This window comes from Lissotriton vulgaris, chromosome 3_1, assembly GCF_964263255.1.
Source record: "Lissotriton vulgaris chromosome 3_1, aLisVul1.2, whole genome shotgun sequence".
Lineage (NCBI taxonomy): Eukaryota > Metazoa > Chordata > Amphibia > Caudata > Salamandridae > Lissotriton > Lissotriton vulgaris.
Genome location: NC_141689.1, coordinates 1,075,059,031 through 1,075,084,600, shown reverse-complemented (window position 1 = coordinate 1,075,084,600; position 25,570 = coordinate 1,075,059,031). Strand labels below are relative to the sequence as shown.

The 25,570-nt window shown below is 49.0% G+C and overlaps 1 protein-coding gene across 2 annotated transcripts in view; it reads left to right on the top strand.

Annotated features, from left to right (window-relative positions):
• The first annotated feature begins 497 nt into the window (after positions 1–497).
• Positions 498–25,570, top strand: part of PLGRKT (plasminogen receptor with a C-terminal lysine) — a 158,990-nt gene continuing 133,917 nt past the window's right edge. Inside the window, exon 1 of one of the 2 annotated variants that reach the window (XM_086963108.1) lies at positions 498–744. The gene's annotated coding sequence lies outside the window, so the exon portion shown is untranslated. Of the gene's footprint in view, positions 934–25,570 lie in introns of both variants that reach the window. The other variant, XM_086963109.1, reaches the window with a different exon arrangement.

The window sequence follows — 25,570 nt, the reverse complement described above, 5'->3', positions numbered from 1 at the left end:
TGGTCATTCCCTAGTGTTCATGGGAAATGTAGTTTTGGTTGTTTTTTATTGGCTGCTGAGCATTTCATTAAAGAAATGAGAAAGCATAATCGGAGCCTCCTGTCCTGACATAGAATTGTCCAATGAAGTCACTTTCTGTGAGGTCACGTGCATATTAGAGAGGCTTCACATCTCCCCTATTGGCCAAGCCCCAAAAGTCTTAGAACTGCACTGTGGCCCAGGGAAACTTCAGAGCGCTGCACTCAATGTAGTGGAATCAATATGTTGTTACTCGACACGGCGCTCCTCACACTAGGGCAACTACACCGAAAGCCCACGTGTAACTTAACTGGTGCTCATGTAAAGCGCTCCAAAACTTTTTGGTCAGTTCGCGCTATATAAAAATTGGGGTAAACTCCCGCGGTTCACAATACCAGCCCCATTCAAGTTTGAAGGAGGTGGCTGCTACAGTGTGTACACAGTACTTCCCTTGTCTGCGGCCGCCATGACGAAACCACAGACTTTGCCCGCGTGTGAGGCCAGCCCGGTCTGCCTCCGCCTGCTGCCGAAGCTGGCAGTAAGAGGCGGTACGGAGCGGAGACTGGAGCAGCTGAAGATAAACTCAGGGATCGAGTCTGGTCGGCCACCAGCGCGGTGTACAGCAGCAGCGACCGCCGCCTTCGTGGATAGACTCCGTCCATAGGTTTACCGCCGCTCCGTCCACGGCCTTGACTGCCGCAGATACACTGACCTGCCAGTGCCCCGGTAAAATACAGCAACCGCGACGCGTACAAACCCCAAATGGCAGCGTGTGGGTGACTGTCAGTGTTCGTCCTTGACTACTGCGTGTGCCTGGCTCGGAGTGTGTAAGAGAGTGCCGGGGATTGGCTGCAGGCGCTGGAGTGCGTTGGGACACCGGGCAGCGAGGCGCTGGATGAGGAAGGGGGTTTCAGAGTGAGCTGCGTTTTAAACACCATTGTCAGACTGTGCTACAGGCAGCGTAGTTTCCAAGTCGTCAGAATATCTAATTGGTTGCAATGTGCGAACCCTTTGACATACACATTCGTCAGAGTAATGGGACTGAAAAAACACCCAGTTGCATAGCCAATAGGGCTGGCATTAATGAGCTAGCATAGGTGGCATTTGTGCCTGTTTAATGCGTGTGTTAACCCTTTAAAATCAGATTTTTTTTCTGAGTTTGGCAAAAGTTGAATTTTTTAACAAGAAAATATAGAGGGAGAAAAGAGTTAATAACTAATATGGAGAAAACGACGAGACTTTTCATAAAACGATAAACAACAGGAACTTTACATGCATGTACAATCAAGAAAGACACAGGTTGTAAGATCAAATCGATGGGTATGTCAGACCGGTAAAAACATGCACATGAGTACTGACTAAAGCATAAAAAAATAATATTGCCGTTTAAAACAAACAAAAACGATTGCTTTCTGTGTACTATACATGTATGAGACAAAGAATTTCGCTCTTATTTACGAGCGGTTTGTGTCGCGTTTGCACCACGCAACATGCATCACCCAAACTTTAAGTTAGATTTATGAAGCCATGCAGGCCACATGCATAACAAGGAAAAATATCTGTATTTCTCCTTGTTACTTCTTTCTATGTGTGGTGCATTCTGCAGCACGATAGAAATAGGAATATACCTATGGGGCTTGTGTTTGTGCAGGAAGGTACCCCTGCCTGCACAAAAACAATCCTGCATGCACCACAGGCACCCTTGCATCATGGTGCAAAGGGGCCTGCGTTGGCGCTAGGCCGCCAAAAGGGTGCCAGCGTAGGGGAAAAAGCAAGAATGTGCTGTATTTCTTTAAATACAGCGCATTCCTACCCTTTCTCCGTCCCACAGTGCAGTGAGGTGACTTGCTTCACTGCGTGACATTTTAGTAAATAGGCCCCTTCATCTACGATGATTCAGTGTACCTTTGAAATGTGAAAAAGACTCTCATATATTGTAGTGCAAGCACTCCATAAGAGGTGAAATGATAACATTAACACCCAGGGCAGTAATACTTATTTGTGTGGCGTCAAATCTTGTATGTATTTTGAAAGAAATAATAACAGTACTTATTGCAGACTAATGCATTGCCAAGTCAGACCTACTGAATAGGGCCCATCCGTTCCACAGTCAAAATATCATACATTTGCCAACAAGGGCTGTGCATTTATTTTGATATTATTTTAATGGGGTGCACATATTTTTAAATAAACATAGAGGCATATATTTCAATGTGAGCAAAGCATGTTTAGATGCTGTGTTATGCTATTTGTATAGCGTTTGTATCCTTCCAAGAAGCTGCTTCGAAGCACTAAAATATAGTTTAACTGTGAGACTCTTAAGTGAGATGGTTTAATTCCTTGTGTCACCCTCTAATTACACTGACAGACATAAAACCAGCAAATTTTACCGTACCACACCTCCCCTTCTCAGTCATTAATTCCACACGCTTTGGCTTAATAGAGGTGTTTGACGCTGTTGGGGTGGGAGGGCACAAGGCAAGCAGGGGCTATTTGGCCTCACACTTGGGGAAGCTTGAGTAAATTGCACCTGGGGCTGTCCTACTATGGCTCTGCAAACTGAGACAAGTACAGCTTCTTCATCACCTTACTCTCAGTGGTAGTAGTGGCGAGCAGTTACAGCCTTCTCAGAGAGGTAGGCTGGGGGTTCAGACAATCAGATCTTAGCCAGTTAGCACTTTAGCAATGCAATCACTGATTGTCTCTACCCAGTACTTTATTTAGAAAAGTAAAGCACTTTAATTTATAAACTTAAAATGTAGTACTACATAGGAATTTATAGCAGATATAATGAAAAGAGACTGATGCTTGGGATACTTTGCCCTGGATTCTGCCGTACCCCATCCCTTTTCCCCGGTACCCGCCCTCTTGTAAGTCTAGGCAGATCCCCATAGGGTTTAAAGTGTCTATTTGGCACGTATCAAGGCTCCGGAGCAGATTATTCCGGTGTGGTATGTGAGCACTCCGTTCAAAAGAGTGCTCTTTGATTCACTCCCATCACCGCACAAGTTTAAGTGATCTTTTTTGCCAGCAAGCAAGGTTCTGCACCATGTGTCTCTATTAGATTCTGCTTAAATGAATATCTATCTATCTATCTATCTATCTATCTATCTATCTATCTCATGACTACTCAAAGGGTGTCCTTGCGCCGAGGTAAAAGACCAGGCGGGTTGCTAGTCGTATAAGTTAATCAGATACGTTTTTAGACATTTTCGGAAAGTGGCCTCATCTAGAAGAAATCTTAGGTGAGAAGGAAGCTTAATCCAAATCTTGGTGACTAGTACCACAAAAAGGGCACCGCGCCATCTCTTTCTTCTAAAGTGGGGGACAGCTATCATCTGTGCATTCCTCGAGTAAAGGACCCTGGCAGGGCAGTATTTAAGAATCCTGTCATTGAGTTATTTGGGACCTGTTTTGTAGCAGGCTCCGTGTGCAATAGTCAAGGAATTAAATATAGCTGTTTAGCTGACTGGCAACCAGTGCAGTCCAATTGTCACCTGAAATGGGACACATAAGGTTGTTTGGTCAGTTTAAACAAGAGGCGGATTGCAGTGTTCTGTACCCCCAGAAGTTGGTGTGTTAGATATTCTGGATTTCGCAGAAAAAGAACATTAGTTTAGTCCAATCTGTATACAATCAGCGTCCTGACCACTGATATCCGCACGTCACAAGGAAGAAAAACCAGGATTTTTTTAAACCTTCCTTACTTCCAGAAGCAGGATTTCACAACCACATATACCTGGGCCTTGAAGGAAAGCTGGACATCAAAAAGCACTCCCAGGTTCCTCGCCCTCTCTAGGTAGGGGGATGAGAGGTGACAGCGTACTGCTGTTCGGCCAAGCACCCGTCTAATATGGTAGTGGGTTGGGGCCTAAAAGCATAATTTCAGTCTTATCCGAATTACACTGTAGGCAATCAAGTCTGAGCCAATTAAACACTGCTGCCACACATGATGTAAAAGTTTGATTGGCAGAGGGAGAGTCGACTTAATTAGAGAGCAATAGCTGCGTATCATGCGCATAGGAAGCAATTTTAATGCTGAATTACTCTACCCAAAAAGTTAGGAGGCACATACAAATGTTAAAAAGAGCGGGTCTCAGTGCAGAGCTCTGTAGCACCCCACATTTGAATGTTTTCACATCTGAGTAAAAGGGCTTCATCCATGCTACCTGTTCTCTGTGATACAGAAAAACGGAAAACCAGATCAGCGCTCCTCCTCCCACTCCAATTGGATCCAGCCGTTGGAGCAGGATCTCATGTGAAATGTCAAAAGCCACGGATAGATCAAGCAGAATCAAGGCGACAATATGGCCAAGATGTAAACTCCATCTTAATGGATTTTGTGATTTCCAGCAAGGTTGCTTCCGCCCTATGCCATGCCCGGAAACTCGGATGAAGGCAGCAGGTTAAATAAAGCTGACTGAAAACTCTGAGAGAAGAGCATTCACAATCTTTTCGAGAAACTTTGAGGTAGTTGGTAGCAGAGACTGGTCTAAAATTTTAATGGAACTTATGGTCAGTTTATGTATTTTTGTAAGCCGGGAATCACATTGGCCCTTTTCCAGGATTCCGCTCTCTCTCCCTGACTGCAGCTAGGCTGTGAATAACTCGAAGTACACTGGGCCTATAGACTCGGCTATTTGCCTCAGAATGTGTGGAGGGTACAAATCTACTAATTGTGGAAGTAGATACGCTAGCTGTCAGCTCAGCTCATGGTCCGGGTTGGTCACAATAGAGTACAGTAGTGGGGTTGCCACCCAACATCCTTGAAGATGGGTGCTGGCACTGGTGATCAGCAGGCTATCACAGTATGAGTCAGACCCACTTTTAGGTCTTCCGGTGAGGTGCAGCAAATGGTCCACCAAGGGATCGGCGGTCAAAGCCGCATGATAGCAGTCATGGGCGCGCTCTTCAAATGCGGCAGCAGCGTCTACCTTAGGCATAGTTCTTAGTTGCTGCAGCACACTCTGCTTTGGGCACAGTTCTTGGTTGTTGCAGCATAGTCTGCCTCGACACAACTCTGGTTACAGTGGTGAGTCCGCTTCCACTTCAGTGACGCAGATAAAAAGGTCTGGTCACAGGTATGGATTCACAAAGCACGGTACTCTGCCACCACTAGTCTACATGCTAAATCAACGACAGAGGCAGTAGTCCATTGTCATTAAAATTAGGGCTTGCTTGGTGCACTCCTCCATCCCACTGGACAGGTCCAGGACCACACTCATGTCAACCTTGAAGCCTAGGCCTCTGGACACAGTCTAGACTAGTGTGAGGCTGGGGCCAAAATAACATGAAATCAGGACATTAGACTCTCACATTAAGGCACTCTGGGAAGGGTAATATCACTGTACACTATGTATAGTACATTCCCATCCCAATAAGCGATTAAACTGTTATTCATGCACAAAGGTATAGGTGAGAGAAGCTTTCTTAATTCATACAACTCTATTGCACTCTTAACACCTTTCAGAAACTCATGATCAAACTTCGTGCCAGCCTGTTAGACACATTAGCTGCATGGTCATTGACATGTAACAGCCCACTGTCCTGGGCGATTGAAGGATCTGGTCAAACTCGTCCTACCAGAAACTGGTCCTACAAGAAGACAGGCAACTTACCCATGGAGGGACCTATTCCCAAAATTATTTCTGGAAGTTTCTGAAATTGAAAAAATGAAAAAAAAATTAAAATGGTGCTATTTTTGGACTATCGCTCTTCGCATCTTTCCCTAGTTTTGTCCTGCTGACTCAGTAATTGCTAGCACTTGGCGCTGTGATTTCCCTTTGAAGATGATTGGTAGCACTTTAAAAATTCCAAAAATAAAATACTTTAAAAATATGTAATTATATGTTTACAGCTGAAAATGCCTCTATTTATGCATGTCACAAAGTCACAAATAGATTCCTTGTAGCATGCTACTACAGATTTCAAGTGCAAAGAAATCCACTGTAGTAAATCCCACTCAAAGAGTCGATAAGGTTCTTCTCTTGCCTTTGAACTTTGAGAACACCCACCAACATGTACATTTGTGCGTATTCTCAAACTGACCCTTTCCCACCCTGGAAATAGTCGAGGAAATTTACTCCAGCCAAAGGCTGGAGAAACTCTGTTTCCAGGATGGAAAAGGGAGTGAATCATCCCACATTTGAGGGCGGGGTAAGCAAAGGGCTTCCTGCATGGGGAAGAATGGGTGCTTTTGCATAGGGTTTCCATTCTGCTTTTTGGAATTCTACTCTATGTATGTTTCCGCACAGGAAATAGGACCCTATCGTATATGTCACATGCCATTCACTGAAGAAGACTTAAAAGCCTGCACCTGGCTCGTGTTCCACTGATACTTTTTGAAGTGTTTGTCAATAGAAGAAACTTGTTAAAGTACTCTCCACCTGCACATTTACACTTTTTTTTATTGAATAGGGCTCGGAGTGTCTGGACCTGTACACAAAGCAGATCATATATTACACCCATCCTTGAGCTCACCCTGCTTGTACCTATCTTGGTGAGACCAGTTTATAATCCAAAAACAAAAGAAGAGGGTGCGCACACAATCAGGCCAGCAAATCGCTTAAAAGTACAGTTCTGTCTTGAAATGGATGAAATAATGCTGCCAAAGAATGGCCCTGTGAAATATGGGTTTTTATACCAGAGCATTTTTACCCGCACACAAATATGTATAATCTATATTGTCGCACTGGAGTCAGTGTGGTATTGTGGAGCGGCCTCCATGTGGTATTGGGGAGCGTCCTCCTGATGGTGTGCTGGAGGACTACAGAGACATCAAGATAAAAGGGCAAGCTGTCTAGCTGCGAAACACATATTTCTGTCTAATCAAGAACATGCAGGAGATTGCAGCCCACCTGTTACTTAACTATTGTTTGGCTTTACTGTTACTCTTTTATACTTTCTTGGATGGCTTCTGTTTTGAAATTACCATCTTTTGTGTGGTATTCCCACAGATTTTTGCCTTTCTCAACTGAACCCATTTGTGTTGTCCATAGGACTCTGCACACTTTACTCCTTCTTACTAGTGGTACATTGGTTGTGCTCTTCCTTTTAAATGTGTTAAAATTGGCTTTCATCTAATTAACACATTTAATTTACTTATAAGTCCTTAGTAAATGATACTATGTGTACCTAGGGCCTGTAAATTAAATGCTACAAATCGTCTTCAGCACTCATCGTGCCACACTCTATATTAGCTCTGTAAAGCATGTTTCCAGGACTTTCCTTGCAGCCTGTGTCTCTATTTTTAAACTGCCATTTCAACCTAGTAAAATAAACTTTTTGTCAGGCCTATACCTTCCTTTTTAATGCTTATAAGTCATCCCTAAGGTCGGTACTGTATGCCCAAGGGTGGGTGCTTGGTATTTAAAAAGTAGGACATGTATAGTTAGAGGTTTACATGGCCTGGCAGTGAAAAAACTCAAGTCATTTTCAGCAGTGGCAACTTTGACTCTCCAATAGAAGAACACTTGTAGTGCTTAATTTCACAGGTGGGGGACCACATTGAGGCCTGTAAACCCAGCCTCCCCCCAAAGCCATCAGACAGCACTCCTCCTAACAACAATGCAAGTCAACAAAAATGATCCAAGTCTCACTGTCATTATTATGTTACAGAATATATTCCATTCTCACACAGTATTTATAAATCATTATAAACACAATGTACCAGGTAAAAACATTTTAAGTAAAACCATTTTCATACAAATGTACAGTAGAGAAACAGTTGATGATTTAATATCATACATTGAAATCTCCTAGCCACCTTCTTACATTTCTTAATCACTGCCAGAGTCATGATTGGCCACCTCTCAGGTTCCCTGTGGCATCACCTAGTTTAATTGACTTGGACACAGGAAAAATGCCCCCGCACCACCCCCCCCCCCCCACCACCCCACTGAGCCCACCCTTAGCAGTTCTTTATAAGGCAAACCCACCAGCTCTCTCAAGATAGAGGGAGCATGGGCTAGCATGAAAGCTCGTCCACCCAAAACAACCATGTGCTCCAGAGCCACTCAAAAGTGGGAATCCCCCTGGCACCCGAACAGGAGGTGGGCCTAGGCAACCAAGCTGTTTATTGGTCCCCTGGTGCAGTCACCATTCACTAACATTCCCAGGGACGTGTAATGTGGTACTTTGTCTGGCTATGGGCAATCGTGGTTGTGGACTTCAACAGCCCTTTTCTAGAGACCATAGATTCCTTGCCATGAGTTGAGGAAACGGCTTAAACCCAATTCCATCTTGGGTTTACCTGCACTTATATTCCTGATGCCAAGGTTGCTCACCTCTTTTGTGGCCAAACATCCACCACAGGCTTGGGTGGTTCCCAGACGAGCCAGGATTCCCCCCCCCCCCCATCACCTAGGGTTGTGAGAAATGTTGTATGGCGAAAGCCACTAAGTTCTCCACAACTCGTTGTCCTTGGTTGATAAATGATAGCGATCCGTGTGAAAGAATGAGTCCCCTCGGAGGCATTTGTGGGGAATTGTCTTAAGCCAGCCGTACTGAGCAACCTTCTCATTTTGCTGTTTACGTGCCTAACCAATTTGTTGAGACCCTTAGAGTACCAGCCGACTTCCAAACCCTCCTTGGGGTGATGTGTGACCATGCAATGACTGCACCTGGCCATGTCCTAGTTTCCCTAGAGATTTCAGCCATCAAGATCTTATATAGGGTCCTCCTGCCCATAGCTGCCAAGTCATTGTCGCCGATGGGGAGGATGACGAGTACCGGGATTGGGTTTCCCCATGTAGTTCACCTCCTGAAATAGCTGTCATAGTCCATTCAAGCGAAGAGTGCCTTTACGGGCCCAGTGGAAAAGATTTGTTTTCGAAGCCTGCCTGTGGAACCGACTCTCAGTAATTGCTGACCTTTCCAGCCGCACAAATTGATTCCAGAGAATCCATACACTGAATGTAGCCATGTGTCCTAATGCAATACTAACAGGAGAAAATAAATGTAATTACTTCACATGTCTGAAGAGAAACATTCATACGTACAGCATATTGAGTCACACATAGCGCTTGTAGCAATCTGACCTCCACCTGCCAATTCTCTTGACTGCTTCCAGGTAAAGCGCCGTTCTCACTGCAGATGTTGCTGCCCCAATTCTAAAGGAGTGTGAGCTGAAATCCGCTTGGATGCCCGCGGGCCCATAGAGATTTGCGCATAAGCTGTGTGAACTTTAATCTTGTGAAGGAGATGCCAGTAAAGTGGACTAGCTGGGAGGTAGCTGCCACTTTGGGAGGTACCTGTCAGAATCTGCACGCTGTGGCCACTGGACACCCGAGAACCTGTCTGCCATCCTCAATTTTCACTTTTTCCCAACTGGTACCTCTTGGAGCGTGGAATGGTAATGACCAAGTCCTCTCCAAAGCAAGATATGCCACTGACCCAAATCCCCCCATGTAAGTAATGTTTGGACATGTCCACAATCCCAGAAACCCTGAAGGCTCCATAAAATGCGAGGGTAAATGCTGGTGTAAAAGTCACCTCTTATGCAGACTCGCATACCCCGTACAAGGCGCCAATAATCTTCTCCAACTTTTCTGCATCGATTGGATGCCTTTGATCTTGGTTTGACCCCTTCAACCTTTCACATCCTTTCAGGGCTTTCTTAATTAGAAAGGATTGTGAATGGTATGAGTACAGCACCAATTTTACAAAGAAGGCCACTGCTGGTACGTGTCACTTAGCAAAAGCTGCTGATCTACCCTGCATTTGCATGTATTCTATAAAACCCCGCCAATTAGTTAAAGAGAAGAGCTGCGCCTCAGGTTTGTATGCATGCCATGTAGCTGGCAAAGACCCTTTTATAAGCTTACGTTGTTTCCGATGCAAGCTTGGCTGATATCAAATCCGAGACAGTTGAGTTGAAAGGTTCCATAGACGTCTTCAAAACTGCATTTGTTCTGCCTCTGCCCTTGGTTGAAAGTGTGTGAAATCGTGTAACATGAGACGAGACAAAGCATAGGCTGCATTATTCAAGATACTTAGTACATTTTTCGCTTTAAACAGAATGTTATTTTTTAAACAAATCAAGACCAATTCTTTTAATGTAACAAGAACTTTCTTGGACCTTGTGTGCTGAGAGTTGATGCATTCAACCACCGCCATGTTGTCTGACCAGAAGGTGATTGACTGGTTGCCAAACTGGTCAGTCCCAAAGTGCAGGGTCACCACGATGGGAAACAATTCCAGAAAGGTGATATTCCACCCAAAGCCTGAATCCAACCAGGCCTGAGGTCAGACCTGGGTACATCATTTTGTGCCTAGGATGGCACCGAAACTACACCGCCTGCCAGATGTGTAACCAACCCAAATTTTGGCTTGACCATAAGGGAGCTGGTCACACCCTCGAACCATTAAGTTTTTGTGAAAGGTCTACTAAAAACTCAAATTCTGCTTCTGTAGGCAGGTTCTGTGGTAATTGTCTTTCAGGCCAGAAAAGGCCTGAGCTATGGAGTGAGAAAAGGGGTGACCCATGGGTATTGAGCTGACCTACCAAAGTTTGTAACTGGTGTAAGGTGACCTTCCGTCCCAGGGAGGCTCTGAAGGTGTCCACTTTATCTGCTGGGAGTCTGCATCCCCTTTTAACCAAATTTCTTTCTATAACCAGGAATACCAGGGATGTTGCTGCTCTTGCGTTTTTTTTCCTGAGCTAAGGGAATTTTGAAATCTGACACTAGGCGCTGAAAGTTACCTGGGGATTTAGCACAGCTATCAGACTTACTCGGCCTGAGGAATAGGAAATTGTCCAAATAGTGAATAACTGAACCAGAACTGATGCCTGTGTAAAAACCCATTCCCAAAAGGTGCAAAACTGTTTGAAGTAGGCACAAGAGACTGAGTACAACATGGGCATGCACTTCTCATAGTAGAAATGTCCCTGAAATTGAAACCCAATAAGTGATAGTCATCCGGGTGGACTGGAAATAGACGGATGGCTGACTCAATGTCTGTTTTGGCCATGAGGCCCCACGTGGTCTAATTGTCTTAACAAATCCGTTGCACATCCAAGGATGTCTATTTGTCCAAGCAGAGGGATGGGGCTTTTGTGTCATTAACAGAAGCACCTCACTGAGAGGTTATGGATCAGCCTAAACTCCCCGGGGTCTTTCTTGGGAACCAAGCCCAAGAGGAACAAACAAGCCCTGCCAACAAGGGGCTTGCAAATGGTCCAGCCACCCATCTCAGTTTCAGTTCTTTCTCAATCTTCTGTTTTGCCATGTCCATCCCTAGTTCTAAGCAGGTATTCTGAAACCATCACTGTTAGACTTGGCATCTTTTGGCGTGTTTCCCCTGTGTTTTTGCTTTCTGACCTCCCGGTTTTTGCTGACGTAGTGTTTCTGCATACTTTTCTCACTGCTGATCAGTGGTAAAGTGCAAGTGATCCTGTGGAAAATTGTGTTATGGATTGGTGTTTCCATGATTGGATATTTGATTTACTTGTTAGTCCCTAGTAAAGTGCACTGAGTGTGCCAGAGCCTGTGAATCAAATGCTACTAGCGGGCCGTGCCACCCACGTGAGTAGCCCTGAAAAGGTAAGTCAGACCTGCCATTGCGGAGTCTGAGTGCAGTCTGCCATGTTGACTTGGCCAGTGCACACACTTGGCAGTCCCTCACCTTCCCTTTTCTTACATGTCAGCCACCCCTAAGGTAGGCCCAAGGTGCCCCTGTGGGCCGGGTGCAGTGTTTGTGAAAGGTAGGACATGCCCTGGTGTATGTGACATGTCCTGATAGAGAATTACGTCCAATTTCATTTTTCGCTATTGCAAGGCTACCTGTTCCCCATAGGACAGAATGAGGAGTTTGTTTATAACATCTTATAAACATAATTGGCCCGGTAATTAGGTAGGAAAATAGTTTAGTATGCCTGAACTCCGAATCTAAAGATGCGTCTTTTAGTGAAGGTGATTTTTACATTCTGTGTTTGAAAATACCACTTTTGTGTGCCTCTGCTGGAATGTGGATTGCCTGTCTGGGTTTTGGATGACAGAAGGCTGGGGAGCAGGAGTGGCTCCAGATAGTCTAGGTGGGTAAGGAAAGTGCGGAATAGACCTGGGCTGCAATTGGGGAAGGGGGAGGAGATTTTCTTGCACCTCAAAGGGCCTGGCCTGCCTCTCACCATGCTGTCTCCACCTCCTGCCAGGAAGTCACACCAGAGAAGGCAGAACTGGTTCTGGCCGGGCACAGACACTCTCTGCCTAAGAGATCAAAGGATTTTGGGTTATAAATATTGGGGCAAAAACAACAGTTGATGGACAGAATGCAGAACAATGTCATACATTCACCCAAGTACAGAAATCCAGGCCTAAATCCATCGTTTTTTTGCTCACTGCCATTCCAGTTTAAACCTAGCCATATGCAAATCAGTCTTGAGCCTGTGCCTCATGGGAACAGTCCAGCCCGAACTGCCAAGCTAGGTCCTCCCTGGACTGGAAACAAGCATCCTAGGACCGGTTTTGGGGTTTCACTGCTATTCAGCCAGGATAGCTTAATTTCAGTGGCATAAATAACTTCATAACACTTTTTGACCTAGAAGACTGCCAAGAAGAAGAGCTGGAAAAGCTGTGAGGAAGAACTACCACTTTGCTGTGTGCTTTGCTGTTTTGTCCTGCAGTGGATGATTCTGTCTTGGGCAGGGAAAGGACTGGACTGAACTTACTGCAATCTACTTTTGTGAGTTTCTCCAAGGGCAAGATGTAGAGCTTGCCCCCCTGTTCAACAAGTCTCAGGAACAGCAAAGACTTCAAGCTCTTCTGCCCTCAGCACTAGGAACTGTGTGTTTTGTGCAGCAACAGATTAAAAAGCAACCAGCCGATGTAGACGCCGCCGCTGCCGACTCCATGTCCGAACGGCACCAAGTAGGGCACCGCCGCAATGCTGCACCGCGACCCTGGTCTCCCCGACGCCTGCTGACGCCGCCACCGAGCTGCTGCTCGCATCGGAACCTGACGGCATCGCAATCTGCTCCCCTCCTCCTCATTTTTTGACGACACCTTGGTATCCTGGACGACGACGCTCTACGCCGAAATCTACGCCGCTGCTTGCACCGTGGTTCGGGGGCACTGCTCGTAAAGTTACACGTCGCACCGCCCTCATCCCCCACCGCATCCTTGGCCTACCGACGCCGGGGCCATCGACTCCAGTTCGTCAGCCAACCTTGCACCGTGGTCTGCCAGCTCCGTGACGAGAACAACATTCACTTCGCACCGCGACCCTTGTCCCATCGACGACGCCATCTGACGCTGCCACCAAGCCTCTGCTCGTACCCCGACCTGACGGCAATGCACGCCGCTCTGCTGCACTTTGCACTGCAGCACCCGACTCCTGCCGACGCCAGCGCTCCTGACTTCAACACAGAGGAGTTTGATCTGCAACGTTTGTGACTTTGAGGGCCCGACGACTCCTGCACCGACCTCCGGAACCGACTCCTGTGGACGACGTGCTTTAGGAAGCTCAACGAGAGGTTCTCGATTCCCTGTATTTCTAAAAGATACTGTTTGTGGGTCTTCCCGACATCATAGCTGGCCTGCGAGGCCGCGGTCAGCCAGAACTGTTTGGATTTGTTTGTTCACAATGCAGTGATAGCCCCGGACGCAGCTATCGACATCAAGGAACTGTTTTTCAAGCATATTTTGATGACTGAAGGTTTTTAAGTACTGTATTGTGGATTTTTATCATTTTGGGTCTTATCTTTTTGTAAAAGATAGTTTTTATTAAGGGAACAGAAAAACAATAGAAAGGAAGGAGGGGATGAAGACACATAAATTGCAAATCAGAGATGTACCCACGCAGGGGTCAATACAAAGAGGCCAGGCAGCAGGAAACGTTTATGAAGGGCTGAGCAGTGTCAACACCCAGGGCAGGACGTAATAGTGCCAAAAAGAAAAAGTTCCAAAAATGCAGTTCGGGAGAGTGTCAAACCCCCTGAGAAGTCCGGAGGGGAAAGCCTGTATGGCATCGGGCAAGTCAGTGCAATCCAGAGGCTAGGTCGACCAGGTCCGTGCACGCCTCCCCGCAGTGCGGCCTCAAGAAACTCAGCATAATGTGCAATATCATAAAAGCAAATCGTCCACATCCCCTGTCAAAAAAGAAAGGCAAACCCAAAAAAGAGAAACCCCCCCCCCCTCCCCAGAGACTCCAACCTCCCCAGTGCGCCCACCCCCCCGATGGTGGCGGCCAGACAACAACCGTTCACACAGGCACGGATCACACTTGAAACAGATGCAAGGCTCGTACAGTGGGCGGGCATACCACGGACGGCAACCCACGAGAAAGAAAGCGGACCAGTGGGCCCCATCTGAAAGCAAAATTCTTAAAGTTGTTCCTAAAGATATCTGCCATCCGTTCCACACTTAGCAGCCTCCAAAGTCTTGCAAACCAGAGGGAAAGAGCCGGGGCCTCCTTCTTTTTCCATGAGGCAGCCAGAGTGAGTTTGGCCGCTCCCAGGCAGAGCCAAAGGATGTGCTTGTCAGCCCTGGTTTGGTGCTCCAGAAGCGGGTCCCGAAGGCCAAGGAGCACAAAGCCAATGGAATCTGGAACCGGGTAGCCCAGGATCTCCCTAATATGGGACAGTATCTCCTCCCAGTAGGGGCGTATGATGGGGCAGTCCCACCAGATATGGCGGAAGTCCCCCAAAAGTCCACAGCCCCGCCAACATCTATCAGAAGCTGAAGGAAAAATCCTTTTCAATCGGGTCGGATATAGATACCAATCTAACATGGTTTTCATATGTGCTTCCCTAAGATCGATCGAATGATTAAATGTGTGTAGATCGCGCCAAAGATGTGACCACTCTGCGTCGGAGATGTCTCTCCCCAGGTGCCCTTCCCACAACCCCATGTATCTAGGGCGAGGTGAAACAGCCGTGGTTAACAGCAAATCGTAGAGAAAGGAAATCACCCCCTTCATGGAGGACGTGCGAGTAATGTAGGACTCAAAAGCTATGGGAGGCCTCGTTGCAGCGTCCCTCACCTCAGGAGACAGTGCCCAATGCAGCAGCTGGGCATGTCGGTAGCGTTCAGTAGGTGGCACACCATAATCGCGCATGCAGTTGTGGAAGGTGAGCGGCTCATAGCCATGAAACAAGTGTGTAAGTGCATGGCAGCCTCCCGCCTTCCAACTGTCAAAGGGCCCCTCAACTAGCGCCGGCGGGAATGCAGGATTAAAGTGAATAGGTGTGAAGGGGGAAGGAAAGGAAGTCCACCGCTCGTCATGAGAGATCGAGTCCCAGACCTTCAGAGTGGTGCTAGTAGGAGTGCTAATGTATGCGTTGCGAGGCCGATCCCCTTTCGCCTTCCAAACCAGGTCCCAAATAGAGCGCCCCGCCACACTCCTGTCCATGTGCAACCAATGCTTCTCCGACTCCATTTGAGTCCATTCAGCCAACACCCGGAGTTGTGCCGCTTTATAGTAAAGGAGCATGTCCGGCAGGCCAGCCCCACCCTTTCTCTGAGGTCGGCGAAGTGTAAGAAAGGAAAGTCTGGCTCGGCCCCCCTGCCAGACGTAACGCAAAATCATAGTTTTCAGTCGCCGAAAGAAACCCCGTCCAAGGGAATGGGGAGGGCTTGGAACAAGTACAAAAGCTTGGGGAGCAGCGTCATCTTGACGGCATTTACACGCCCAAGCCAAGAAATAAACATAGGCTTCCAGCGAGTCAGCTCAGCCTGTATCTGAGACAGCAGAGGAGGGAAGTTAGCTGCATATAGGGTGGCGATGGAAGAGGTCAGCTGGACCCCAAGATATTGAATGGAGGAGCCCGCCCAGGCCAGAGGAGTGAGCGGTCGGATGCGCTCTACTTCAGAGGGCGGGAGCGTGAGATTAAGTATGTATGATTTGCCGGCGTTCACCCGAAACCCCGCCACCGCTTCAAATTGGGACAGCACGTCCTGCACCCGCGGGAGGGAGGTCCCGGGGTCAGCTAGCGACAAAAGGACATCGTCAGCAAACAAAGAGATTTTATGCTGTTCCCCCGAAAAGGGGAGGCCCACAATATCCGGATCCTCACGAACCCTAATAGCAAGAGGCTCTATGCTAAGTGCAAAAAGTAAGGGGGATAGGGGGCAGCCCTGCCTCGTGCCTCGAGAATGAGCAAAAAACGGAGAGACATGGCCGTTCACCATGACCCTCGAACGCGGGTCGTGATAGTTGGCCCGGAGCATAGGGATAAACGTGGGGGAAAAGCCAAATGCCTGTAGAGTGCTAAAGAGAAAGTTCCAGTCCACCCGGTTGAATGCCTTTTCGGCGTCAAGGCCGAGCAGGACAGCTGGGATCCGAAAGCGTTCGGCCTTCTCAATCAGGTGAATTAGGCGTCTAGTGTTATCGTGGGTCTGGCGACCCTTTATAAAGCCCGATTGATCCGGATGAATGAGAGCGGGCATAAGGTCCTTAAGTCGAGCGGCCAAGATAGAAGAATACAACTTAGCATCAATATTCAGGAGGGCAATGGGTCGATAGGATTCATACCTGGAGGGGTCTTTCCCCGTCTTGGGAATTATCGAAATCATAGCCTCCGCCATAGAACCCGAGGTGTGGCCCTCATCCCTCATGGTGTTGAAGAGGAGCACCAAACGGTCCCCCAACTCAGACGTGAACGTCTGATAAAAGGAGGCTGTATAGCCGTCCGGGCCCGGTGCTTTATGCGGCTTGAGAGACCGAATGGCAGAGAGTACCTCCTCCCTAGTAATCGGGGCCTCCAGAAGGTCATTCCACTCCTTGGAGACCTGCGGTAGCGCTAGGTTCTCCAGATATGCTCGTTGAGCGGACGGCACCAAGCGGTCCGCCGAGTACAGAGCAGCATAGAAGTCACCAAAGAGCGCTGCCTTATCCGCGTCCTTGTGTTCCACTACCCCGAAGGGGTTCCGAATACCACCCACATATTCTCTCTCACGTTTATCACGGAGCTGCCGTGCTAAGTGCTTTCCTACTTTATTGCCCTGAGCGTAGGAGAGGCGCCGTAAGCGTAGAAGAGTATATTCTGCTCGGTTATTATAATGTGCCTTGAGCTTCCCTCGTACCGCCGCTAGAGGACGAAGCGTCCTTCTAGAAGGATTCTGCTTATGCGCAGATTCCAACGTGGTCAGTTGCGCCTCCAACGCCTCCCTTTCTTCCCGCCGAAGCCTATTCAGGGCGGAGTTCAGAGCAATGCATGTACCACGTGTCGACGCCTTGAAGGCGTCCCATTGGGTAAAGATCGAGGTGTCGCCAGTCGTATTCAGCTCAAAGAACTCCCCAATGGCCGCCCGAAGCTTCTTACAGGATTCCTCATGACGCGTGAGGGATGCCGGGAAATACCATTTGCGATGAGGGGACGAATCAGGGGCCCAATTCAAGCATGTCGCCAAAAGGCTATGATCCGAAACTGAAAGTGGAAAAATTTTGCTATCACGCAGGTCACCCTGTAAAGATTGAGGCACAAAAATATGGTCGAGACGGGAGTAGGTGTGGTGAACATGTGAATAGAACGTATAGTCCCTAGTGCGGGGGTGGAGGGAGCGCCAGCTATCAACAAGGCCCAGACTTAACAAAGTATCACGTAGCTCCGGGGAAAAGAGACCCGTCTCAGTCCTCTGTTGATGCGAACAATCAAAATCTTTATCCCAAACCAAGTTGAAATCCCCCAGCACAATCAACGCTCCCTCCCCAAAGTCCCCAATCACATTCAAGAGAGTCTCAAGGAACCCATGCTGCCCCGTGTTTGGAGCATAGACCACCACCCATGTGCAAAGTTTACCCATGAGCATCCCCTTCACCATCAACCACCTCCCTTCTTTGTCCCCCCGCACCCCCACAGGTTGAAACTGAAGGGCAGATCGGAACAAAAGAGCCACCCCACGGTGCTTAGTAGTGGCAGATGATTTATAAATCAGGGGATACTGCCTGTGCTTGAGCCTGGATTCATCTTTGCGAGCCAAGTGAGTCTCCTGAAGGCCCAGCACATCCAGCTGATGATCTAGAATATATTTCCAGATCTTTTGACGCTTCTGAGGCGAGTTAAGGCCTTTAACGTTCCAAGAGCCTATCGTAACAGGCAACATCGAGACCAACCTCCCCACCCAGCGCTTCCAGTAATGCAGCCCAACGCTAGAGACAAACCAAACACACCACAGCCACACCAGGTCCCAATCCACCACCACCGGGGTCCAACCCCAACAAGCCCATCTGAGTCCTCAGGAGTCTCAAAAACAAACCATAGAAAAAGGAAAACGAAAAGTAGAGAGAGAACAATGAAAGTCAGACATGACCGTAAGGGTCGGGGGTAGAAGACCCAGGTAATGCCCCCCCCGATTCCACGGCCGGGGTAACCCTCCATTGGAGAAAAGTCCCACAGAGTACCTGAGGTGGTAGAGCCCTCCGGCCCCCACTGGCCGCTGATGATGGGGCCTAAGCCGCCGAGGAGCTGTCCACTCGGCTCGATTCAGTCACCTGGGCCACCGAGGCCAAAGCATCTCACCTCTCAGTCTGGCTCGCTGACGGGGAAGGCCCCTCTGCTGTGCGCTGTCGGCCCGCTCTCTGCCAAGGCGGGGAGCGGCGACGTCTTCTCAGTGAGGCAGTAGCGTCCGCCGAAGCAGATGTTTCCTCCATTCCCAGCAGGTCCCTGGCGGACGCCACAGTACGCACCTGCGCCAGTCTATTTTGCCATCGGAAGATTAGCCGAAAGGGGTGACCCCAGGAGTAGGACACCCCGTGTTCCCTCAGGAAAGCCGTGACTGGGCGAAAGTCCCGTCGCTTCTGCAGGGTGGAGGCCGCCAGGTCCTGAAAAAGTTGGGGCTGTGTCCGCGAAAAAGCAAATTGTTAGTGTCCCTCGCCTTCCGCAAGATCATCTCCTTCAGCTGAAAGTCATGGACACAAGCCAAGATGTCGGGGGGGCGGCGAGCGCGCGCCACGCGGCAGGCCCACCCGATGTACCCTGTCCAGCTTGACTTCATCGCGATCGTCCTCCGCCAAGATGTGTAGAAAAGAGCCTCCACATATTCCCGCAGATTTCCACCGTCACCATCTGAGGGCACCGCTCTAATCCGAATGTTATTGCGACGGGACCTGTTTTCCAGCTCCTCGCAGTGGGCCTGAAGATCCAGATTCTGCTCACGAAGCTGGAGTAGGTCCTGCTGTAGCTGATGGACATCCCCACTGAGGCCCAAGTCATGGTCCTCCAGGGTAGCTACACGCTCGCCAATGCCATCTACATCACGACGGACTTCACGGAGGTCGGAGGCCAGTTGCGCTTTCAGTTCCGTGATATCCTCCTTGATGGAGGAAAAAAGCTCGATCAGGAAGGCCTTCGTGACCGGGCCATCAGCGTCATCTTTGGTCGGTGACTTGCTAGGGCCGGGGGGCGAACCAGACGCCCCCTTCCCGGGACCTTCCTTCCCCGGTTTATTCAGGCGAGTCCTCGTCGACATGGTGCGACGTCCCAATGCCGAAGATAGGAGGCAAGATGGCACCACTTCTCCGATCGTTCGCCGCTGACGCTGTCCAGCAAGGCCCCAGACAGGACGGCGCCTCCTTGTCACCTCCGTACGACGATAATTGCCGGCTGGGCCACTGGAACCACAGGCGGGCTCGTCACAGCGCCAATGTAGGGGACACGCACAGAAGAGCTTCACTTGGTCGCCAGCCAAAGTCTCGAGTCCCCTCTCGCAAAGGGTCGAAGCCGCCCAGGCAAAGCCCCGTAGGCCGCTCCGGAGCAAGTGCGCCACCAAAGTAACACCTCGGCCAGGTCCGCCGTCCCGTGTCGTAGCTCGACAGGAGAAGGGACAAACCAATGCAGGGCGCCTCTGGAGACCCAGGAGAGTCAAAGCCGGGGCTGAAATCGCCCCAAGACTGCTAAACAAAGCTATGAAGGGCTCGGGGTGCCGGAGGAGCTCGCAGGCACGTCTTACTCCGTCGCCATCTTGGCCACGCCCCCTTTGGGTCTTATCTTAAGTATATAAAAATATTGGATATTTTTCTAAACTGGTGTGGTGTCCTTTTGTAGTGCTTAAACTGTATTACTGTTGGTTATATGCAAATGCCTTACACAAAACAAAAACCCAAATACAATTGCTGTGCGGCAGCCCCATGAAGATACAGGTTCATCCAAGGATTCAAGACCAGTAGTGATGCTGGAGAGGGATTAGCACCTCCAAATAGTGAGAGGACCTAACTTTTGCCTAGTCCTCTCCTTTGATTTTTAAAAGCATATACACTCTGGGTGTCCTGCTGTCCCTCAAAAGGAGCAAATGTGCTTAAATTTGCAAGACCCTTGTGGTCTGATCAAGTGTTCCTATCATAAGCCCAACATGCACCCTTGCACTACACCCGTCACTGACCGAAAAGGCGATTGGCCACTACCCTCTGGTTTTTTTTTAACATCATGCAACTCAACCATTGGGCCTGAGACAGAAGAGCTATCCCTCTGGTTATGCTGCCTGATTAAATGTCACACAGATCTATGAGTGAGTTGCGCAAATGCCTGTTTCTTTCACACCTTCCCTCTTTGGCCATTTTCAGCTAAAATCTGAATTTTTCAGCGCTGAATATTTATTTGAGGTATTTTGATTATATATAATAGTTGTGCAGCAAATCTGGATGCCTAATGAAGTAACATTTTACTTTCTGCACAATCTCTCTTTTTCCCCTTGTATCTCTTCTTGTTTCTCTTTTAAAACAACGTGGTCGGCTTTGAGGGCTGTCTGTATGATGCACATTCCTTGTGGGCTGTGTGGCCTAGTTAAAGCAATATTAGGTGCCACACACCGTCTCCCCTGCTGGGAAACTTGCTTTCAAGCTTGTGAGAACACTAATGGGCTTTATTCTCTTGTATGTTGGTGGTGGTCCTAGAGATCTGCATGAAGCCCAAAGCCTCTCCGCTCAATCAAGTGAGGTTTCGCAAATGGGGATTACTCTGTGATTAAAAAGTCCTAACATGAGTGGCACCCATGTATTTCCCTCCCTGATCCCTTAAGAGGGTCTCGCCTATTCTCTGAAGAAAAGGTGGTGTCAGCAGAATATTCTGATATTCCCATTACAAATTATGTATAGGGCCATACACAAATATCTAGAACAAAGTGATGCCCACTTGTATGCCTCTACAACACTTCCTTGTTGCAGTAGAATTTCAACACTTTTCATTTAATTTTACTGCGCAAAGAAAATGTTGGTCACACTGACAAACAAATACCAATTGTGTTATCACTGAACATGCACGAATCGTTTTACTAACAAATGTCTATTCTTTTGCCAAAAGAACAAATGTAGATGGCTGTCACCACATAACACATGCCGAAAACATCATGCTATATTCAAATATGTCCAATGTATTAAAACATGCATGATAACAGGTGCCAGCTTGTTCATGCACTTAAAAAAAAACTATTAACCCACCCTTGCCACTCTTCTCTTTATAGTTGTCTCTGAGTCTCTTGTTTGCTATCTCTGTGCTCTCCCTTGACAACTTTACACTGTCTCTTTCCCCTGCTCTGTACCTCCGCGTTCCCGCCTCTCCACAGCCTTGCAGTTGCTCTAGCTCTCACCTCACTAAATTCTATAGCCCTTTCTCTCTGCATCTCTCCTACCCTGTTTCATGTCTTCTCCTCTCAGCCTGTCTTTTCCTTAAAAAACGACTCGCTCGTTTCCCCTGGACTGAGTGGTCGCTCCCCAGTGTCCTGCTGCGTCACTGGTATCGTTGCTGCTTGCTTTTGTGCCATCTACTGCTGCCTGCTGTGTGCCTGCTAGACGCTGTATTGAAATTGCATTTTTTTAATTTATTGAAAGCGCCGCTTTTCCTGTTTGCCTGCTAGACGCTGTATTGGAATTGCATTTTTTTTTTCATTTATTGAAAGCGCCGCTTTTCCTGTTTGCCTGCTAGACGCTGTTTTGAAACTGCATTTGTCATTTATTTAAAGCGCCGCTTTTCCTGTTTGCGCGCATTTCCACTGGGCTCCCCCCTCCGCCTCCATTTTGTCGGATTGTTGTTGTTGTTTTGGTCATCCCGAGCCCGCCCCGCCTCCCAGCTGAGACGCCCTCCCACTGACCATATCAGCGCTCCACCACAGTAAAGCGCTGTGACTCGCTCGTTTCCCCTGGACTGAGTGGTCGCTCCCCAGTGTCCTGCTGCGTCACTGGTATCGTTGCTGCTTGCTTTTGTGCCATCTACTGCTGCCTGCTGTGTGCCTGCTAGACGCTGTATTGAAATTGCATTTTTTTCATTTATTGAAAGCGCCGCTTTTCCTGTTTGCCTGCTAGACGCTGTATTGGAATTGCATTTTTTTTTCATTTATTGAAAGCGCCGCTTTTCCTGTTTGCCTGCTAGACGCTGTTTTGAAACTGCATTTGTCATTTATTTAAAGCGCCGCTTTTCCTGTTTGCGCGCATTTCCACTGGGCTCCCCCCTCCGCCTCCATTTTGTCGGATTGTTGTTGTTGTTTTGGTCATCCCGAGCCCGCCCCGCCTCCCAGCTGAGACGCCCTCGCCCCTCCCCCTCCACCCTCCTTATATGACAGCCGTTCCCGCGTGCAGCGTTCACGCGCAGCGACCGCGCCCAACCCGCGCCGAAGGTGCGCCAAAGGTAAGCCCGTCTACGCCCGTCCGCGCCTGGACCGCGCCCAGCGCTATACCCCCTGCCCCTCGCGCTGCCCAGCCCCCCCGCGTCACCTACGATGCCGCCACCCTCCTAGCCCTCAACCCCGGTCGCGCCCCCAACTGCGTCCAAGCCGCTCCTGGACACACCCATGGACCATTCTCTTGCTACTCCTGCAAATTCAGCGGCACCGACAACATCTCCGCTACGACCACACCACAGATTCCTGACCCCAACCACCTACAATGCATCCTTCTCAACACCCGCTCGATCCACAGACACGCCATTGACCTATGGAATCTACTAGACACCATCTCTCCAGACGTCGCCTTCCTAACGGAAACATGGATGAACGCTTCCTCCGCCCCAGACATCACCATCGCTATCCCCGATGACTATAAGATCACACGCAAGGACCGCACCGACCATACAGGAGGAGGAATCGCTATCGTCCATAAGAAATCCATCCGCATCTCTACCAGCTCTGACGCCAACCTCGCTAACTCCGAACACCTTCACTTCCAGATCCACATCGACCCCAAGACAACTCTTAGAGGCACCCTCCTCTACAGACCACCAGGACCCCGCGCAAAATTCAGTGAAGACATCACGGACTTCATCACTCCACACGCGCTCCCCTCCAAAGACTACATCCTTCTGGGAGACCTCAACTTTCACCTCGAAAAGATCAACGACCGCAACTCCGCCACCCTCTTAGACAACCTCGCCAACCTCGGACTTAAACAACTGGTCACTTCTCCCACCCACATCGCAGGTCACACACTCGACCCAATCTTCACCTCCAGCAACCATATCTCCTTCAGCCACACTACGGATCTCCTCTGGACTGACCACAGCTGCGTTCACTTCACCTACAACAAGCCGAAACCCATCATTCACCTCCAACCAACCCTACAAAGAAACTGGAACAAAATCACCACGGATCAGATCTCCGCATCGCTCCTTCGAACTTCCCCAGCCCTCTCTTCTAACGCCAACGAAGCCGCCTCCAACCTCACCCTTTGGTTATCCAACACCGCCGACTCCTTAGCACCACTGAAAAAACGTCAACACAAACTTGGCAACAAGAAGGCATCATGGTTCAACGATGATCTCAAGAAGTCCAAGAAACTATGCCGCTCCCTTGAAAAGGCCTGGAAAAAAGACCCATCCACCAGCAACAAGGACGCCTTCAAAAGCGCCACCCGCACTCACCACCAACTGATCCGAAAAGCCAAGAAAACAGCATTCAAGGATCGACTTGACAACAACGCCCACAACAGCAAGGAACTTTTCAACATCGTCAAGGAATTCTCCAACCCATCGGCCAACTCTAACGACATCACCCCCTCTCAAACCCTCTGCGACTCCCTAGCCTCTTTTTTCCACAACAAGATTGCTGACATCCACAACAGCTTTGACAACCAACCCGGAAGCCAACCCACCCTACCATCTGCTGACCATCTTCCCCCCGTAAACACCCTTAACGCCTGGAACCCAATCTCCACTGAGGACACCATCCGCCTGATGAATTCCATCCACTCTGGTTCCCCCACAGACCCATGCCCTCACCACATCTTCAACAAAGCTGACTCCGTCATAGCTCCGCACCTCCGAGACGTCATCAACTGCTCCTTCAACTCCGCCACCTTCCCAGAAGACTGGAAACACGCCGAACTCACCGCCCTTCTGAAAAAACCAACAGCAGACCCCACCGAACTCAAAAACTACCGCCCCATCTCGCTTCTTCCATTCCCGGCCAAAGTCATCGAGAAAGCCGTCAACAACCAGCTCGCCGCCTTCCTCGAAGCCAACAAATCCCTCGACCCCTCACAATCTGGCTTCCGAGCCAAACACAGCACTGAGACCGCCCTCATCGCAGCAACAGACGACATTCGAACTCTACTGGACAATGGTGACACAGTCGCCCTCATCCTCCTCGACCTCTCTGCAGCATTCGACACAGTCTGCCACAGCACCCTTCTACAACGCCTCAATAACATCGGAATCCAAGGAAGAGCACTTGACTGGATCACCTCGTTCCTCACCGGAAGAACCCAGAGAGTCCGCCTCCCACCATTCAAGTCCGAGGCCTCTGAAGTCATCTGCGGCGTACCTCAAGGATCCTCACTCAGTCCCACCCTCTTCAACGTATACATGAGCCCCCTCGCGGCCATCGCCCGCCAACACAACCTCAACATCATCTCTTACGCGGATGACACTCAACTGATCCTTTCTCTCACCAAGGACCCCAGCACCGCCAAAACTAACTTACATGAAGGAATGAAAGATGTCGCCGAATGGATGAAATAAAGCCGTCTGAAACTGAACTCAGACAAAACAGAAGTCCTCATCTTAGGTACATCCCCCTCTGCATGGGACGACTCCTGGTGGCCGGAAGCCCTCGGAAAAGCACCCATCCCGACAGACCACGCACGGAACCTTGGCGTCATCCTGGATTCTTCACTCTCAATGAACAGACAAGTCAGCGCCGTATCCTCTTCCTGCTTTAACATTCTTCGCTTGCTCAGAAAAACATTTCGCTGGATGACCTCCGAAGCAAGGAAAAGAGTCACCCACGCTCTAGTCACGAGCCGACTGGACTACGGAAACACCCTCTACGCAGGTACCACCGCTAAACTCCAGAAGAAACTACAACGAATCCAAAACGCCTCAGCCAGGTTGATATTGGACATCCCACGCAACGAACACATCTCTGGTCACCTTAAAGACCTCCACTGGCTACCCGTCAATAAGAGGATCACTTTCCGACTGCTTACCCACGCACACAAATCACTCTACGACATCGGTCCAGATTGCCTCAACTCTCGACTGTCCTTCTACACCCCCTCCCGCCAACTTCGCTCTTCCAGCCAAGCCTTCGCCACTGTACCTCGCATCAACAAGACCACCATGGGAGGCAGATCCTTTTCATACCTGGCTGCTAAAACATGGAACTCACTCCCCGCTTACCTTCGCCTCACCCAG